The 17142-nt window shown below is 38.6% G+C and overlaps 1 protein-coding gene across 9 annotated transcripts in view; it reads right to left on the bottom strand.

Annotated features, from left to right (window-relative positions):
• The window catches only part of ZC3H12B (zinc finger CCCH-type containing 12B), a 443182-nt gene that overhangs the window by 112123 nt on the left and 313917 nt on the right, over window positions 1-17142 (bottom strand). For 2 of the 9 annotated variants that reach the window (XM_072744685.1, XM_025987641.2), the window contains exon 1: window positions 3029-5401. The exons of the other annotated variants lie outside the window; for them this stretch is intronic. The gene's annotated coding sequence lies outside the window, so the exon portion shown is untranslated. Of the gene's footprint in view, window positions 1-3028; window positions 5402-17142 lie in introns of those variants that run through there. 9 annotated transcript variants of the gene reach the window in all.

The following is a 17142-nucleotide window of genomic DNA, read 5'->3' as shown; positions in this document are numbered from 1 at the left end:
TTAGTGATGTCATATTTGCCTGACTCTTCATGATCCATGTAGACTTGCATTTGTGTGTACATTTGGAGAAGCAAACTTCTTCTGGTCTTTAGACTAGTTGTTTTTCTGGATTGATGGAATTACCTCCATAATTGCAATCAGGCTGGATTGAAGTTGAGTCATGTGGCTATTGCTGCATCTGCAGTGGGGTCCCCAGGTAGTGGGCCTGTTACTAGAGGCTCAGCTGGGCACGGAGCCTGTCTTGACCTTGAGTGGGTTGGGATGACCTCCAGGATCCTGTTCAGTAAGATTGACCCTGGACAAAGGTCAACTTTAAGATCCATAGTTTGGTCCACAGATCAACTTTAAGATCCATAGTTTGAACCACAGGTAGCAGGCTTGTTACGAGGTGCATGGATATGTTTGTCTCTTGCCAGATCAAATCCCTAACAGAATTCCTGCCAGGTCACTGGGTGGATTTCTAGGCAGGCATCCACAGGACTGTGGCTGATAGGGCCTGGAATTGAGTCCCAGGACTACTCCTGTATCCACAGACAGGACTGAGGTCTATAGACTTGACCTCAGGAACAGACAAATGTATTTCCCATCATTTTCCTGGGTGGACAGGAGTGCTCCCAGACTGCTATTGGTAGGGGCTGGATCCAAATTACAGGGCTTTTTCAGAATCTGCAATTGGAATATAGTCCCTGAGCTTCCCTCTGGGGGCATGTATAGGTGTGTCTTCTGGTGTATTACTGAGAAGGCAGAACTCCTCATGGACTGCAGCTGGAAGGGGATGGATCATAATCATAGGGTTGTTTCAAGAGCTGCTGTTAGACCGAGTTTGTTTGGCCTGCCTCCATGGGTACCAACAGGTATGCCTTTCAGTGGTTCCCTGGGCTATTCAAAGACTATGGTTGGGAAGGGCTAGAGCTGAGTCATAAGGTTGTTTTCAGCATCTGCTATCAGACCAAAGTTGGGTGGCCTGCCGCCAGGGGCACCAATGGGTGTATCTCCCAGCAAAACCCTGGCAAGCAAGAGTGCCTTTTGACTACAGCTGGGAGGAGCTGGAGCCAAGTTACAAGCTGTTTCAGGATCTCTAGGGGTGCAAACAGGCATATCTCCCACAGGTCCATTGGTCAGCAGGACTGCCCCAAGACTGCAGCTGGAAGTGGCTGCAGACAGATTTTAGGGTCATTTCAAAATCTTTGTAGGCACAAATGGTGTCTTTTCATAGGTTCCTGAGACAACTGCTCAGACTGTTGCTGGGAGGGGCTAGAACACAGTTACAGGGTTGTTTCAGAAATTATGTCTCATATTTTTTTTTGTTGAAAGCTGAACATTTTAAATAATATGATGTAGCAACTCTGAAAATCAGATTCCTTTATTTCCCCAGGGTTTGTTGTAATTGTTATTTAGTGACTTCTGGAATAATTCTGTAAAGTTTGTATTCTATGTTGTATGTTACCACTGAGGTCTCTGCTTGGGTTAGCTTTGTTTTCACTTAATGGTTCCACAATGATCTTCTAAATGCCTTGAACCAATAAATTCCTCTCCCTTTGCCAAGAGATTTTGTGTGCATGTCAGGATATACTTTCAACACTCAGGTTTTACTTCTTGCTGCACAAAGCCTTAACGTCAGCCAAAAATAAAAGATTAGGGCCTTTTGGAGGTATTTCCTGAGCACATGCATAGGCCTGCAAATGCACATATCCTTCTAGATCCTCAGATATATGTAGAACTTTTCAATGTCTCCAATGGACATCTAGTTCCCAGCTTTTCTAAGTTTTTTGATCAGCTTTTTGTTTTCTCTGTTATTATGACCTAAAGCAGCTGTGATGTACACTGAGATGGGCACTTGACGGGATGAGCACTGGGTGTTTTCTATATGTTGGCAAATTGAACACCAATAAAAAATAAATTTATAAAAATAAAAATAAAAATAAAAAAATAAATATAATAAATAAATAAATAACAATCGCCTTTAGCTGTTTTCAGTAAACATCTCTGGGGGAAACAATCTGTTCACCTTCCCCAAGTTTTAAGCCAGGTCAAATAAAGACAAGCCCTGTGAATCACGTTTTCTGAGAAGCTGCCAGAAAAATCAGATGATAAATCTATGGGGATGGGACTTTGGAGGAGCGATAAACTCATTCTGATCCCTCTCTTTGCTTCCAGATTGATTGATGGTTCCCATGACTACTGTGGTTATGAAGCTGTTGGCTTGTCAAGGCCACCATGAATATAGGGAAGGGTTGGGAATAGGGCAAATTAAAATGCCACATTAAAAAAAATAAAAATAAAATAAATAAAAGTAAAAAAATAAAATGCCACATTCTCTCTTATTACCAAGGTCCACCCAGTTATTTGTTGTTTCTTGTTTTGTTTTTGCTTTAGAATAAACATTCCTTGGAATATCACACATCTTTTGTTAAATTTCAGAATTCTGGAAAAGTTGATCTAGTCATTTTTGTGAGTTCTTTTGCTTTTATCGAAGCAGAATTTGGAAGACCTTTCTCTACCATTATCATCGACATCATCCATAACTAAAGTTTAAATTTATGTAACTATCAAAAGATTGAATGTCATGAAGGTAATTACATGAACTTTTGGACATTTGTAGAGTTTTTACCATACATTGTTTTCATTATTTTTAACCTCTACTGTGTAAAAATAGTGCTTTCCAAACAGTACTAATGTTGACTGAACTACAAAGTCAATTATAGATAGATTTTTAAAGGAAATTTCCCCTAGATAGTAAGTGACTTACAAAAAATAACCCAAGTTGCCATCATTTAGGCAAAAGTTAGGGCATATTTATTATGATATTGATATGAAGTCAAACATTTTTTATAACTTTCATAAGCTGAACTTGACCGCCGGGGCATCTATGAATATGTCAAAGGCAACAATAGTAGAAAAACAAAGAATTTAAATAAAATATTTATTGAAAATCAAATATATATATATATATTATATATATAGTAATATGCAAAGTGTTTGGGTTGGGGAAGCAGAGATACAAACAATAAATGTGAATGGCTCTTACCTTTTGTGGAGCTCACAGTCTAGAGACAGATTTGTAACAAATGAGGGGGAAAGAGAAATTGGAGAGATAGAAGGAAGAGAATCTTGAATATGAAAAGCATTATTACACAATAGTCTTGACCTCTGAATGGTCTATTATACCTCTATGTCCTTTCATATGCTATTCCATTTACCCAGCATGTCTTCCATAATTTCCTTACCTTTACCCTGATGAACCTTCAGTGCAAACTCAAATTTTACTTTCCTTGCCTCAGATAGTAGAACTACTTATTCTCTCCTTGGTATTCCCTTAGCATTTATAAACAACTTTATGAGAGTATACTCTGTAAACATTTATTTACAGGCTTGTCTCATCTACTAGAATGTGAGCACCTTACAGACTGGGACCATGTAATATTTGTCTTAGAACCCTCAGCAAATAGAGTAATAGCATGCAAAGAAAGAGTAAAAAATGATAATTTCCTGACTTCAAAGATCCAAATTGGTACAGTGATTTTATAATATGAAAAAGCAGCTTTTTATCCTTCCAGTGGCAGTGTCTGGATAAGATAGGAATGTAAACCCAAGAGAAACACTACTTTGACATTATGTTTCAACAGTATAATTGATAGTGAAGCAACCTACCAAGTCTGGGTGTAAGAAAATAGGTTAGATTGATGACTGGTATGGAACTTTACAGTTTATAAACAGCTTTCACATGTGTTTTGCATTTAATCGTCACAAAATCCTATGAAATAAGTATCATCATATTTCTCATTTTACAGGTGAGGAAACTGGCTCAGAGATGTAATATAATTTGCCCAAGATCACAACTATTTGTAGTAGAGTTGAGACTAGCCCCTATGTGCCTTGACTCTCATTCTACTAGTTATTGGTGCTTATCATTAAGTGATTAATATCTCTGTGTACTATACCCATAAGTAACAATATCTTACATTTATACAATTATACATTGGTAACATACTTTCAACACCCATTTTCTTGTTTTATCTTCATACGATTCCTCTCACCAGACAGACAAGATTGTTCCAATTTTCTAGGTTAGAAATACTCGTGGGTGAAATGACTGCATAAAGTCACATAGGAATTCAGAGATGAACTCAGGAAGATGGCAGAGTAGGAGGACCTACTCACCTCATCCCATGTTTACAAGATATCATCCATCGAAGTAAATAAACTAGAGTGTGATCTGAAGACTGACAGAACAAACTCCACAACTAAATATAGAGAACCTGTATCTCAAAGGTTAGGAAGGCCAGGAAGGCAGAGGAAGGCTGCCTACAAGAGGGAGGGAGGTGCATGTGCGATGGCAGAGAAACTGGGCCCTTGTACCAGGGATTTCTCACAGGTAAGGCTAACCCCCATAACTTGGCTTTGAGGTGCAGAATTCCAATAGTCTGTATAACCAATAGGACTTGGAGCTGACTCAGCATTGAGTGACCCTGGAGGGTTAGTGATAGCTGGGTCACCACCCTTAAAGAGATAGGAGCCTACACAGAGAGGCAACATAAAAACTGGAGCTTATCCAACACTTTTGGGGGGGTGTTGCACAAATGGGAGCCAAATCTGTTCATACTGATTTTGGAGCATGTTGGGGAACTTCTTTAAAAAGAGGGAGCTGGCAGGCATCATCTTCCTCCCCTGCCCCATAGCATAAGCACAGAGCCACCTGCAGGAGGCAGGACTGCACAGGCACCTGTAGCCTCTACCCAGGTCTCAGGGCAAAATTTTTTAAAGCTGTGTGTGCATCCTGCCTAACCACCGGTTGCAGAGTTGCCACCACACACCTTTCCAAGCTGCAGTGAAGCACCCAGCTCTGTATCCCCAGCCACTGTCATATGCCACACCCAGACCCCAGCTGGACCACAAGTGTCAACATGCTCTATGTCCGGATGCTGAGTGCACATGTACTGAAGTACCCCATACCAAGTTACCATGCTATGCCCAGCCACATGGCAGCAGCCATCATCACACACTGTGCCCAGATGTGCCTAGCAATTATCACATGCTGCACTCAGCCTCACACCCCAGACAATCCCGGCATGCAGTCCCCACCTGCTGGAGTGCTTCAGGGAATCCAGCAGAGGACTAGTGTCCCAATGAAAATTTTGCCAATACAGCTGACCTGCTCTCAAGTTCCCCAGTAGACATGCCCTCTCAAAACTGGCCTGCCTGGTTCCCACTAATAACACAGAAAGTAAGCACAATTCACAAAAAAAGACAGTCAATGCAGGCAATTTCACAGAAAGGAAAACTGACTCAGACACAACAGGGCATGCACAACACACACAGGATACTCTCCTTAAGTGCCAAGTTCTGGTAATTAGGGACGCTGCACTGCAGGGCACTCCAGGATCTCCTCTTCATAAAGGCACTACTTTCAAGAATAGAATACCTAACTGAATTTCTTTTTTTATTTTACTTTTTATCATTTATTTATTTATTTTTACATTTAAAAAATTTAAATTCAATTTTCCAACATATAGTATAATACCCATTGCTCATCCAATCGAGTGCCCTCCTCAGTGCCTGTCACCCAGTTACCTCATCCCCTCACCCACCTCCCCTTCCTCAACCCTTTGTTTCTTTCCCAGAGTTAGGAATCTCTCATAGTTTATTTACCTCTCTAATTTTTCAAATTGCTTAACACAGAGAAACAGATACAGGGAGACAGACAAAATGAGGAGACAGAAACTTATCCCAAATGTAAGAGCAGGACAAAGCCACAGCCAGAGATCTAAGTGAAACAGATATAGGTAACATGCTTGATAGAGAATTTAAAACAATGAACATAAAGATACTCAGTGGACTTGAGAAAAGATCGGAAAACATAAGTGAGACACTTAACATAGAGATAAGAAATAAGATAGCAGAGATAAAGGACTCAATAAACAAAATGAGAAACAGGCTTGATGGAAAGAATAGCAGGATGGAAGAAGCAGAGGATTGAATTAGTGACCAAGACAAAATAATGGAAACTAATCAAATCAAACAAAAGAAATACACAAAACAAGAAGACGTAGGGAACTCAGTGACTCCATCAAATTAATAACATTTGTACTATAGGCATCCCAAAGAAAGAAGAGAGAGAAAGGAGAGAAGAAAATTCATTTGAAGAAATAATAGCCGAAAACTTCCCTAATCTGGGGAAGGAAATACATATCTAGATCCAGGATGCACAGAGATATCCCTGCAAAATCAATGAAAGCAGACACATACAAGACATATTATAACTGAATTTGCAAAATATAAAGATAAAGAATCCTAAAAGTAGCAAGGCAAATGAAGCCAGTAAATTACAAGGAAAAAGTCATAGGCAAGCAGGAGATTTTTCAACAGAAATTTAGCAAAGCCAGAAGAGAGTGGCAGGATACATTCAAAATGCTGAATGGGAAAAATCTACAGCCAGAAACATTCTATCCAGCAAGGCAATCATTTGAATAAAAGGAGAAAGAGGTTCGAAACACACAAAAACTATGGTGTACATGACCACTAAAACAGCCCTGCAAGAAATATTAAAGGGGATTATTTGAGTAGAAATGAGCCACCAAAATGACAGATAAATGTAGGAAAAACAAAAGCAGTAAAAGTAAATATTCCTGTAAGAAATCAGTCAAGGGGGATCCCTGGGTGGCGCAGCGGTTTGGCGCCTGCCTTTGGCCCAGGGCGCGATCCTGGAGACCCGGTATTGAATCCCACGTCGGGCTCTCGGTGCATGGAGCCTGCTTCTCCCTCTGCCTGTGTCTCTGCCTCTCTCTCTCTCTCTCTCTCTCTCTCTCTCTGACTATCATAAATAAATAAATAAAAATTTAAAAAAAAGAAATCAGTCAAGGAACTCTATATCTACAATGGAATATTACTCAGACATCAGAAAGGATGAATACTTACTATTTGCATTGGCATGGATGGAACTGGATGGTATTATGCTGAGTGAAATAAGTCAATGAGAGAAGACAATTATCATCTGGCTTCACTCATGTGGAATATATGATACAGCACAGAGGGGAGGGGTGGGACAACTGAATGGGAAGTAATAAGGAAGGGAGCAAAAGCATATGAGGCTCTTAACTATAGGAAACAAACAGGTTTACTCGAATTTAGGTGGGTGAGAGAATGGGGTAATTGCATGATGTGCATTAAGGAGGGCAGATGTTGTGGTGAGCACTGGTGTTCTATGTAACTGATGAATTATTGAAATCTACATCTTAATTATGTACACTATGTTGGCTAATTGAATTTAAATTTAAAAATAAATAAATAACTTACAAAGAAAAGGACCCCCACAACTAATAGCATACTCAGTCATTAAAAACAGAGATTTTCCTTGGATCAAGAATAAGAAAAGAAGTCCATTCTCGTCACTTTTACTCAACATAATAGTGGAAGTCTTACCCACAGCAATCAGACAAGTAAAAGGAATAATAAGCCTCCAAATTATTAAGGAGGGAACAAAACTTTCATTATCTATAGATGACATGATACTACCTATAGAAAACCTTGAAGACTCCACCAAAGCAACTACAAGAACTGATACAAGAATTCAGTAAGTTTGCAGGACATAAAATCAATGTACAGAATCCCATTGCATTTTTATACAGTAATAATAAAGTAGCAAAAAGACAAATTAAGAAACAGTGCCATTTATACTTGCAAGAAGAATAAAATATCTAGGAATAAACTTAACCGAGGAGGTGAAAAACATGTATTTGGAAAACTATATGATATTGATGAAAAAACTGAAGATGACATGAACAAATGGGAAGATCTATAAAAAATAACCAAACAGAAGTTATAAAACTAAAGAAAGACAATAACTAAAGTGAAAAAGGCATTTAAGGTACTTAACAGCAGATTTCAATTGACAAAATAAAGAAATAGTAAATTTGATATGACAACTAAGATTATCTAGTACTAGGAGCAGAAATGGAAAAGAACAAAGAAAAATGAACAGAGATTGAAAGAACTGTGACACACCATCAAGTGTATCAAGATACATGTAATAGGAGATCCAGAAGGAAAGGAGTAAGTGAAAGGAACATAAATAGTAATTTGAAAAAAGAATGGCCTAAAATTTCCAATATTTGATGGAAAACTTTGATAAATACATTCAAGAAGATCAATGACTCCAAATTGGATAAAAAGATCCACACCTAGACATGGCATAATCAAACTGTAAAAAGCTCAAGACAACACAAAGAATCTTGGATGCAGGAATAGAGAGAAGAAGCTCATTATGTGTAAGGGATACACAATAAAGTTAATAAGGATTTATTATCAGAAACCGTGAAGACGGAAGGTAATGGGAATCCAAATTCAACATAATGAGGGAAGAAGACTGTAAACCATGTACTGTGAACCATGAATTCTACATCCAGAAAAACTATCCTTTGAGAAGTTGAGAAATTCCTAGAGGGGGGAGTTAGGATGGCACAGGAATAGGGGGACCCTAACGTTGCCTCATTCCTTGAAAATAGTTAGATAAATATCAAATCATTCTGAACACCCAGGAAATTGATGACTACTTAGAGAACAAACTGCATATATACAGGTACAAAAATGGCTACATCATGGAATGTAGGAGCTTCAGAGAATTGATCTGGGTGTGAAAAGAATTGCTGGTGCTGAGGAGGGGACGGAGCCCTGATCATGGAGAGAGGAGTAAGAGAGAGAGAGAGAGAGAAAGAGTGAAAGCAGTGCTTAGGGGATTACACAAGAGAAACCCTTCCCCAAAGCCATTGAATTGACTGGGAAAAGGAGAGGGGCTTTCTACCATACATTTATATAAGCAGTGGAGCTATAAAAGACTGAAATTTTAAAAATCCGTGCTATTGCCAGGGTTGTGCCTGGCAGGTTTAACGGTTCTCTCTGGTGAGGAAGGAGGCTGGAGGTCCAGTAGTATGGTCTGAGGATCTCCTGGGTTACACAGGGAAAACCACTTTCCATTCTGGGAGTGCATTTGTGAGTGGTAGCACAGCCTCTCTAGGGGACAAAAGAGCTGGCAGGTGCAATCCTGCTGCCCTGTTCACTAGCATAGGAAGAGACACACCTGCTGAGACAGCAAACATTGGTGCCAGATTTTTTCTGTGTCTTACCATAAACTCTGAACTGCTGTGCCTTCAAGTAACTGCTTTTCTGGGACAAAAATCACTGGCCACAGCATGGTAAAACACTCCCCCAGAGGATCAGTGTGGATCCATGCCACACAGGTCCCTAATATTTGGAATTTTAAAGCCAGCCCTGAGCCTGAGATGAAACAGGACTACTGTGCTACCTGGCACACACACAGCTTGAACACAGGATGAAAGCAGCGATCTGATGGCAGCTGGGTACACAAGAGAGGAGACTATTGACTCTTCCGTGAGGGTTTCCTGAAGAGAGGGAAGCACTAACTCCTCCATCCAGGAATGATAACACTTTTTCCTCTCAAACATCAGCACTGACTGATCCTCAGCAACACAGTGCTGGATAGACGATAGAACCACATACACTAAACCACAGTGGACGATAGAACCACATACACTAAATCCCACCCCCATGCACCCTGCAGGTGCATCTCTATTAGGGTAAGTTCTCCTAGAATCAGCAAGAAAGGCTGCTTCCCCAGAAGACCAGCAGAAACCCCTTACACACACACACACACACACACACACACACACACACACACACACACAATCTACTGATCATAGAGTGCTGAAAAGCTTCAGTTCTAAGGGAAATAGGACCAATCACAGGCTTTCCACTCTACTTCCACTATTACTATTTAATATAGTACTGGAAGTCTTAGCCTCAGCACTCAGACAACAAAAAGAAATAAAAGGCATCCAAATTGGCAAGGAAGAAGTCAAACTGTCACTATTTGCAGATGACATGATACTCTATGTAGAAAACCCAAAGGACTCCACCCAAAAATTGCTAGAATTCATACATTAATTCAGCTGAACTTGCAGGATATATAATCAATGTACATAAATCTATTGCATTTCTGTACACTAATAATGAAGCAGCAGAAAAAGAAATCAAGAATATATCCGGTTTACAATTGCACCAAAAAAATAAGATACCTAGGAATAAACCTAATCAAATAGGTAACAGATCTGTACTCTGAAGACTATAGAATGCCTATGAAAGAAATTAAACAGGATACAAAGAAATGGAAAAAACATTCCATGCTCATGGATTGGAAGAATAGCCATTTTTAAAATGTCTATACTACCCAGAGCAATCTACATATTTAATGAAACCCCTCTCAAAATACCACTAACATTTTTCACAGAGCTAGAACAAATAATCCTACAATTTGTATGGAACCACAAAAGACCCCGAATAGCCAAAGCAATCCTGAAAAAGAAAAGCAAAGCTGGAAGAATCATGATTCCAGACTTCAAAACTATATTATAAAGCTTTAGTCATCAAGACAGTATGGTACTGGCGTGAAAACAGACACATAGAAAAATGGAACAGAACTGAGAACCCAGAATCAGACCCACAACTATATGATCAACTAATCTTTGACAAAGCAGGAACAAATATCCAATGAATAAAAGATAGTCTCTTCAACAAATGGTGCTGAGAAACCTGGACAGCAGCATGAAGAAGAATGATCCTGGACCACTTTCTTATATCATACACAAAAATAAATTCAAAATAAATGAAATATCTAAATGTGAGACCAGGAAGCATCAGAATCCTAGAGGAGGGCACAGACAGTAACCACTTTGATTTGGGCCATAGCTAGTACTTACTAGAGACATCTTCAAAGGCAAAGGAAACAAAAGAAACATAAACTATTGGGATTTAATTACGATTACAATAGGAGAAAGAATTATCATATGGCTTCACTCATATATGGAATGTAAGAAATAGTGAAAAGGGAAAGAAGGGAAACTGATTGGGGAAAAATTAAAGAAGAAGGCAAACCATGAGAAACTCCTAACTCTGGGAAACAAAGAGCTGCAGAAGGGAAAGTGGATGGGAGGATGGGGTAACTGGGTGATGGTCACTAAGGAGGGCACATGACGAGATGAGCACTGGGTGTTATACTATATGCTGACAAATTGAATTTAAATAAATTATTTTTAAAAAGATTTAAAATCTTCTGCTCAGTGAGGGAAACAATCAACAAAACTAAAAGGAAGCCTATGGAATGGGAAAAGATATTTGATCTGATAAAGGGTTAGTATCCAAAATCAATAAAGAATTTATCAAACTCAACACCCCAAAACCAGATAATCCAGTTAAGAAATGTACAGAAGAGAAAATGAGTGGGAAATATCAGAGGATGACAGAACATGAGGGACTCCTAACTCTGGGAAATGAACAAGAGGTAATGGAAGGGGAAGTGGGCGGGGGATAGGCTGACTGGGTGATGGACACTGAGGGGGGCACTTGATGGGATGAACGCTGGGTGTTATACTATATGTTGGCAAACTGAACTCCAATACAAAAATATACAAAAATAAGTAAATAAAAATAAAACAATGAAAAAAAGAAATGTGCAGAAGACATGAATAGATGTTTTTCCAAGTAAGACATATAGACAGCTAACAAGCTCATGAAAAAATGTTCAACATCATTCATCATCAGGGAAATACAAATCAAAATCATGATGAGATACCACCTCACATCTGTCAGAATGGCTAAAATTAACAACTCAAAACAGTAAATGTTGGCGAGGATGTAGAGAAAGGAGAATTCTCTTACACTGTTGATGGGAATGCTAACTAGTGCATCCACTCTAAAAAACAGTGTGGAGGTTCCTCAAAAAGTTAAAAATAGAATTGCCTATGACCCAGCAATTGCACTGCTATACACATTTACCCGAAGGATAAAAAGTCCAGATTCAAAGGGACACATGTGCCCTGATATTTATAGCAGCATTATCAACAAAAGCCAAAATATGGAAAGAGCCTGGATGTCCACCCACAGATGAATGAATGAATACGTTGTATATGTATATAATGGAATATTACTCAGCCATAAAAAGGATGAAATCTTACCATTTGCAGGGACATGGAAGGAGCTGGAGTGTATTGCGCTCAGTGAAATAAATCAGTTGAAGGACAATACCATATGATTTAACTCATGTGGAATTTAAGAAACAAAGATGAATATATGGGAAGGCAAAAAAGAAAGAGGGAAGTAAACCATAACAATCTCTGAATGATAGACACCAAAATGAGTATCGATGGAAGGAGGTGGGTGGGAATGGGCTAAATTGGTGATGAGTAGTGAGGAAGGCACTTGTTATGATAAGCTCTGGGTATTATATGTAAGTGTTGAAGCACTAAATTAAAAAAAAATGAAAAAATTGGATTGATGGATTTACAATGTATAATGATTTGATTTTTATTTAAAATCAGTACAAAGGAGAAAGGGGAGATTGAAGTTATATTGGAACAAATGATTTTAACAGTGCTATAATTCAACTGGTGTTAATATGAAATAGATAGTTAAGATTTTCTTTGTAATCCTCAGAGTAATCTCTAGGAAAATAACTTAAAATATGTAGTAAAGTAGAGAACAAAGGTATTAAAAAGAGGGCACCTGGATGCCTTAGTGGTTGAGCCTCTGCCTTTGCTTCAGGTCATAATCTGGTGGTCCTGGGATCTAGTCCTGCATCAGGATCCCAGCAGGTAGCCTGCCCCTCTCTCTGCTATATCTCTGCCTCTCTCTCTGTTTCTCTCATAAGTAAATAATAAAAAAATCTTTATGAAAAAAGGAATTAAAAATATATACTAGAAAGCAACTAACACAAAAGAATTCAGTAATGGAGTAAGAAGAACAACAAAAAGATATAGCACATATGAAAATAAGGAGCAAATGACAGAAGTCTTTCATAATCAGTAATTAGGTAAATGGATTAAACTCTCCTCTTAAAAGATACAGATTGGCAAGATGTATTTAAAAATATGATCCAATTATATGCTATCAACAGGAAACACACTATAGGTTAAAACAAATAGTTTTGAAGTTAAAACTAGAAAAACCTATCCCAAGTAAATTGTAGCCCCCTCCCCCTCAAAAAAAAGAGCTGGAATAGTTACACTAAACTGACTTTATAGCAAAAACTGTTACTACAGGTAGATTTTTTTTTTAAGATTTTATTTATTTATTCATGATAGTCACACAGAGAGAGAGAGAGAGAGAGGCAGAGACATAGGCAGAGGGAGAAGCAGGCTCCATGCAGGGAGCTCGACGTGGGATTCGATCCTGGGTCTCCAGGATCACGCCCTGGGCCAAAGGCAGGCACTAAACCACTGCGCCACCCAGGGATCCCAGGTAGATCTTTTATAATGATAATTGGCTAATCTTTTAGAATACAAAGTAATTATAAACACATACTTAATAACAGAGTCCCCAAATACATGAAGTAAAGCCAGACAGAACTGAGGAGTGAAATAGTCAATTCAGCAACACTATTTGGAATTTTAATATCCCTTTTTCAATCATGAAAAAATCAACTCAGCGGACAATCAACAAGGAAATAGATGTTTTCAACACCATTATAAATTAAACATAACAGAAACAGAGCATTATACTCAATAGCCTTAATGTATACATTCTTCTCAATTGTACATGAAACATTTTCCAGGATAGACCATACATTAAGCCATAACTAGGTCTCACTAAATTTGAAATATTAAAATCATAAAAAATATTCTCTGTACAATGAAATCAAATAAAATCAATAACTAAAGGAAACATAGGAAATTCAAAAGTATGCAGAAATTAACAAAATGCTCCAAAATAACCAATCATTTAAATTAGAAACTACAAAAAAATTAGGAAATGCTTTGATATGAATCAAAAGAAAAGTACAACCTACCAAATTCATGGTATACAGCAAAAGCAGTGTTTAGAGGAAAATTTTACTCATAAAAACCTACATTAAAAATAAGTAAAATCTCAAATCAATAACCACACCTTCCAACTACAAAAACTAGAAAAAGAAAACTTAAAACCTGAGTAAAGAGAAAGAAGGAAATAATAAAGCTTGGAAGTTAAATAAATGAATAGAATACAATAGAGAAAATCAATAAAATGAAAAACAGTCTTTTAAAAATATTTTCAAAAATATTCTATTTATGTATTTATTTGAAAGAAAGAGAGAGAGAGCAAGTTGAGGAGGGGTACAGGGAGAGGAGAGACAGAATCACAAGCAGACTGTGAACTGAGCGTGCAGCCCAGTGCTTGGATTGATCTCATGACCTGAGTCAAAATCAAGAGTCAGACACTTAACCAACTGAGCCACCTAGATGTCCCTAAAAAGATTTTAGAAAGTTGAGAAACTCTGCCCAGACTGACAAAGAAAAAAAAGAGAAGACTCAAATTATAAGGATCAGAAATGAAAGAAGGGTTGTTAATGCCAAACTTTCAGAAATGAAGATGATTTTAAAATGTTGTAACTAATTAAAATAATAAATATTAAACCAGAAATAAATGAAATAGAAACTAAACACACACACACACAAAACAGTAGAACAGTACAATGACACCAGGAGTTGGTTCTTTGAAAAGATAAGCAAAATTCTAGCTAAACATAAAAAAAAACAAAGAGAAAGGATACAAATAAAATTTCAAATGAAAGAGGATAAATAACAAACACCACATAAATAAAAACAATTATCATAGAATATTATGAAAAACACTTTGACAAAAGGCTGGACAACCTAGAAGAAATGGATAAATTCCTAGAAACATAATCTACCCAAACTGAAATATGAAGAAATAGAAAATTTGAATAGACCTACTATTAACAAGGTGATTGAATCAGTAATAAAAAAAAAAACACAATGAACAAAAGTCCAGGACCAAATGGCTTCACAGGTAAATTTTTCCTAATATTTAAAGAATATTTAATACATATTTGTCTCAAAATATTCTTTAAAAAAATAGAAGAGGAAGGAAAACTTCCAAATTCATTCAATGAGGCCAGCATTACTCTAATACCAAAACCCAAATAAAGATACCACTAAACATAGAACTATGCAATAGTATACATGATGAACAAAGATGTAAAAATACTCAACAAAATACTAAGAAAAAGAAACCAACATCACATTAAAAAGTCATTCACCTAAATCAAGTGGGAATTATTAGCAGTATGCAAGATGGTTCAGTATTTGCAAATCAATCAATGTGATACATCACATCAATACGACAAAGTATTAAAACAATATGATCCTTTCAATAGATGCAGAAAAAGCATTGGACAAAGAACAATATCTATTCAGAATAAATCCCTCTGCAAAGTAGGTTTAGGGGGAACATACCTCAACATCATAAAGACCATAGATGAAAAACACACAGCAAACATCATACTCAATGTGGAAAAACTGAAAGCTTCTCCCTAAGGTCAGTGATAAGACAAGGATATCTATTCTAAACATTTGTATTGTTCACAGTATATGAAGTCCTAGCCATAGCAACTAAATTTCTTAAAAAATAAAATAAAAGACATCCAAATTGGTGAGTAAGAGGTAAAACTTTCCCTATTTGCAGATGACATGATACCATATATAGAAAACCCAAAAAACTCCATCAAAAACTACTGGAACCAATAATTGAATTGAGTGAAGACACAGGAAAAAAATATCAATTCAGAAGTCTGTTGCATTTCTATACACTAATAATGAAGCATCAGAAATATAAATCAAGAGGGGGCAAGATGGCAGAAGAGTAGGGTCCCCAAGTCACCTGTCCCCACCAAATTACCTAGATAACTTTCAAATCATCCTGAAAATCTATGAATTTGGCCTGAGATTAAAGAGAGAACAGCTGGAATGCTACAGTGAGAAAAGTTTGCACTTCTATCAAGGTAGGAAGACGGGGAAAAAAATAAAGAAATAATAAAGCATCCAAGGGGGAGGGGCCCCACCAAGAGCCAGGCTATGGCCTCTCTGCGAGTGCCCCCAGGACAGAAAAGCCCGCTCCCGGAGAAGCAGGAGCTTCACCAATCTTCCCAGACGGAAAGGCGCTCGCAGGGAGTTGGAGCAGGATCCCAGGAGGGGCAGGGAAGCCCTCAGGCTCCCAGGGGCACTAACAGAGGAACTGCGCCATGTGGGAGAGTGCGGCACACACCCTAAGGGGCTGCAGTGCTCACCCGGCGGGTCCCCGCGAGCAGTTCAGAGGGGGCTCCACGCAGAGGGGGTTGGGCGGCCCGGGGGGGGGGGGGCGCAATTCCACTGGCGCAGGCCCCAGAGCCCAGGGCGCTGGGGACACAGCCCAAGATCCAATGCCCCCCACCCCAGGAGAGGCAGAGGCTGGGAGGGCCCAGGACAGCAAGGATGCTCCTACCACTGGGAGGCCCCCGAGCAGTGCAGAGTGGAGGGATAGAGGGAACATTCCTGGATATCTTAAAAGCCATCTACAAAAAACCCACAGCAAATATCATTCTCAATGGAGAAACACTGGGAGCCTTTCCCCTAAGATCAGGAACAAGACAGGGATGTCCACTCTCACCACTGCTATTCAACAGAGTACTAGAAGTCCTAGCCTCAGCAATCAACAACAAAAAGAAAGAAAAGGCATTCAAACTGGCAAAGAAGAAGTCAAACTCTCCCTCTTCGCCAATGACAGGATGGATGCTCTACATAGAAAACCCAAAAGACTCCACCTCAAGATTGCTAGAACTCATCCAGCAATTTGGCAGTGTGGCAGGATACAAGATCAATGCCCAGAAGTCAGTGTCAATTCTTTTTTTTGATAATAAATTTATTTTTTTTATTGGTGTTCATTTGCCAACATACAGAATAAAACCCAGTGCTCATCCCATCAAGTGCCCCCCTCAGTGCCCATCACCCATTCACCCCACCCCCCACCCGCCTCCCCTTCCACCACCCCTAGTTCATTTCCCAGAGTTAGGAGTCTTTATGTTCTGTCTCCCTTTCTGATATTTCCCACACACTTCTTCTCCCTTCCCCTCTATTCCCTTTCACCATTATTATATTCCCCAAATGAATGAGAACATATAATGTTTGTCCATCTCCGATTGACCCATTTAACTCTGCATAATACCCTCCAGTTCCATCCACGTTGAAGCAAATGGTGGGTATTTGTCGTTTCTAATGGCTGAGTAATATTCCATTGTATACATAAACCACATCTTCTTTATCC

The sequence above is a fragment of the Vulpes vulpes genome, chromosome X, assembly GCF_048418805.1.
Source record: "Vulpes vulpes isolate BD-2025 chromosome X, VulVul3, whole genome shotgun sequence".
Lineage (NCBI taxonomy): Eukaryota > Metazoa > Chordata > Mammalia > Carnivora > Canidae > Vulpes > Vulpes vulpes.
This window is presented reverse-complemented; position numbering and strand designations above follow the sequence as displayed.